General features: G+C 45.3%; 1 pseudogene; it reads left to right on the top strand.

The window, feature by feature from the left end:
- Positions 1-889: 889 nt before the first annotated feature.
- On the top strand, positions 890-1,676 carry LOC108362193 (WD repeat-containing protein 18-like; annotated as a pseudogene).
- The last annotated feature ends 2,188 nt before the right edge of the window (positions 1,677-3,864 follow it).

Raw genomic sequence — 3,864 nt, 5'->3', positions numbered from 1 at the left:
GACGGACGGACAGACAGACATGGCTTAATCGATTTCTTTTTTCATCCTGATCATTTATGTATACATTTGTCTATATCTATCTCGATTCGTTTTGGCTGTTACAAACAACCGTTATATGAACAAAATTAATATACCCTTGTGCACAAGTGCGCTCGGGTATAAAAATATAAGGCACTGAGTGTTAATAATCACGCGCTTTTTTTTTCAATATATGTATATCTACACAGTTTTTTTTGTTTTGACGATTTGTACATACACAAGTGCAATGAAATTCAACCACGTACCTTAATGTGTTGTTATATGCCGTGTAGTGCGATGTGCTAGTTTGTTAAAAATTGTGTTGCTGACACTAGTGGTGCTGTGATGCAAACGTGATGCTGTAATGCAAAACAAAACGTTGATTTGTTGAACAGCCGGTTAAGCGATGAACCAATAAAAAGCTGCTTGTGTAGCAAACCACAGAAAAAAAACGCTTGATGTAGCTCTTGTGGCACGTTGGTTATGGTGCGAAAACTCAGGTTCTCGTAGATGTGGACGAACGTGATGTTATTGTGATCAATGTGGAAAAATGTGGCGATCGGTTGAGGCAGTTGAAAAACTCAGATGTGATGCAAACGAGGTGTGATAGTTGAGATCTCTCCTTCAAGACGGTCTTCTACGAAGTGAAAAAGTGCTAACAAACGAAAAGGGATGTAGCCCACCCCACAGTAACTTTCGTTAAGTTTCCCCTCCAATAAGGTACCGTACAGTGGGGCTTATTGTTAGGGGCTGGAAAGATAGCCGTAACTTATATATGTGTTTGTGTGCTCTTACATCAAGTGACAAAACGCGGATTAGGCAGGTGCAATATATTTAGGTAGCGGACCTAAACACAGTTAAAAAAATATCAATGGCGGAATTAATAGAGGTACTTTCTACCAGTGATTCCAATGAGTCTCGAGCATCTATTACTGTGTGGGACTACAGAAAAGGAACCTATTTTTGGTGTACAAGGGGGGTGGCGTCGTTCAACAACGCATTATTTATTTATTGAGGGGCCACTATGTCGTAGCTGCAAATAGCACCAAGCCTCTTCTGCACGTTTGGTCTTTTAATTCACAACGGCAAGTGACCCATGTAGGCTTCGTGTTGCCTGGTCGGGCCAACGCAATGTCACTTTCTTCTGATACTCTTTATCTTGTGGCAGCAATTCAGGAAAACATCTACATTTGGCACTTGTCGCCGGGAAGCATGCGGAACATAATTTCAAAGCATTTTCAACCTATCAACTGTATACGTTTTGACGAGGACTCGCATTTTGTTACAGCTGGCCAAGATGGATCTGTCATGGTGTGGAACTTGACGATTGTGTATGCACGAGATGACGACAATCAAGCACCAGTGTATACTTTCACTGATTATGGTCTTCCTGTAACAGACGTGCACATTGGATTGGTGGCATACGAGGGCATATGATGACAGTTTCACTGGATCGTACATGCAAAATATATGAGATACTTACTGGTATACAGCTTTCAAATGTCGTTTTTGCGGAAGCATTACACTGCGTAGTAGCAAACATTTTAGAAACGGATATATATGTAGGAACTGCTGCAAGCAATATATATAGTATCGATGGAGGTCCTTCCAAGGGAAAGATAATACAGTGCTATAACCCCACTCGTGGCACACACTAGGCAGGAAACCTCGCGGACAACATATACCCACTATTATGAAATAACATTACGACGCACTGATGTTGAGTATTGAACTACTGAGTATTTTAGTGAATTTGATCATGAGCAAGGTATATTAAACAAGGAAAGGCATGCTACTTATCTGTCAACTGTTGCAAAAAGTTTTTAAGTTTGGTAGATAATTACATCTTGCTTTTTTTACGATGACAGTAGGCTAAATGTGGGATAAATCATACACCTGCCATTTTTAAATTCTCTATTGGCACTTACACAATATAGACCGAATGATTAGCAGTGCCGAAAACGAAGAATGATCTAAAGGAAAAAGGTTCAGTTAGTTTAGACTCAATTTACGTAACGTAACCTAATATATTGGCCAGGGCAATATATTTTTGTTAAAGATTTTTATTTTAAGTCGGAACCACTGTATGTATTAAAACTTAAGGTGGTCAATTGGACAGAGGCGGGCTGACTGATTAATCGAAATCCAAACGAACTTTTGTAGGATCATGTGCTCAATGGTACGGGTTCTAGTCTGGCTTGTGGATCACAGTTCAGCTGACGGTTCCCTTCGGGGCATTAACCTGATCTTCCTTTAAGGCCATCACCATTTCGGTTGAAGATGTCGATTGTCTGGTAACAAAGTTTTATGTGCTTATCCTTTTGCTTTAGTCTGTTAACCATTTAGTTGGTCGGCGAAAACCCTCCGGCTGAACCCTCCTCGAGGGTGCCGACTGGTAATGGGCACTACAGTTTAGGTTCTGTACGATGTCAGAATGGTGTCCAGCTAAGATCAAAAATCAGTGCTATGTGCTTAAGCTCCTCAATAGCTTAGTTATATGGAAATGGTTTTTGATCGTGGAGCAAACCTCTTGAAAAAAAACTCTGGGTTGGAACAAGGTGTTCGACGACCAGTGCTGATGTTCAGCCTGGCTGGGGACCCAGATTAAAAACTAGCCCAGTCTCGAACGGAGTGCTTCGGATACCTGGCGACCTTCGGTTCTATCAAGCCTTACCTGCACACACGGACCTCCGTTTCTCGGCTGGAGCTGCGACGTCAGCTCCGCCTAGGGAATTTAGACCCCAAAATAGGCACACCTCAACCTAAGGGCGGGGTGCGGCACCTGCTTCAAGGTTAAACCGGCAGGATGCTGCTGATATACCCAGCAGCTCAAAAAAGGTTGCAACTACAGGTCGAGTGGGGCCGGCTAAACATGTCCGCCCCTCGAAGCAGGCGTACTACGAAAAAAAGGCGGCCATTAGAGTCGTAAATAGGCTAGGGGACCTGCCGACAGAACAGCTGACGGAGGACGAACTTAAGTCGTTGAACTGGGCAAGGGGAGTGGTAGCCAGCTTGGGTAAACCGGCAGGCACTGCTCCAAAGAGGCAACGATCTGCTGAACAGGCAGGGGGTCGCCAAACGACAGTGAACAGGTGGCCATAAATACCCCTCCTTCAGGAATGTTGTTAAGGGAGGCGATGAGGTACTGGCTATCATTGACAGAGGGGTGGAGGAAGGGACTCTCCCGAAGGAGAAACGGAGGCAGGTTGAGGAGGCTATTGCCGAAATCTACCTCCGGGTCTTAGAAGAAAACCCTGGACCCCCTCCTCTCTACCACGATTCTGGTTGGTATCAAGGTAGGGCAAAGCTCATCGGTTGCGAGGACCATAGGTCAGCCCAGCTCTACAGGTTGGCCGTCAGCCAACCGTCAGAGCCAAACTCGAGGCAGTCAGCAAGGAAGAGTTTCCTAGCAGACCTAGGGATCGGGTGTGGATCCCGGCTGGACCGGCCGAGCCTGAAAAAATAGAGCGGATCTTTAGATCCTGCAATAAGGACCTGCCGACATACAATTGGAAGGTGGGGAAGATCGAAGAGCCGACAAAGAACAGAAGGCAGGTGTTGCTGATCCTCAACGCCGAATCGCTCGCGCCATTGACACAGAAGGACTGGATAGTCAGATTCGGGTTTGTTGACGCAAGCGTTCGAATCTACCGCAGCGACGAGCCGGGCTTGGACCTTTATGACCATTCTAAACTCGCGTCCGCGAATCTTGAGTTCCGCCTGGCTGCCGGTGGACTTGACGTTGCCTTCATCCAGGAGCCGTGGATAATCGGCAAAAAAATCTGCGGGCTTGGGGCGAAGGGCTTTAAGCTAATTGCCGCACAAAATGCAGGTAAGACTCGAGCT

This window comes from Rhagoletis zephyria, unplaced genomic scaffold (assembly GCF_001687245.7).
Source record: "Rhagoletis zephyria isolate East Lansing unplaced genomic scaffold, Rhagoletis_zephyria_1.1 Rzeph_scaffold_00959, whole genome shotgun sequence".
Classification (NCBI taxonomy): Eukaryota; Metazoa; Arthropoda; class Insecta; order Diptera; family Tephritidae; genus Rhagoletis; species Rhagoletis zephyria.
Note: the sequence above shows the minus strand (reverse complement) of the source record. Positions and strands in the feature narration are given on the sequence as shown.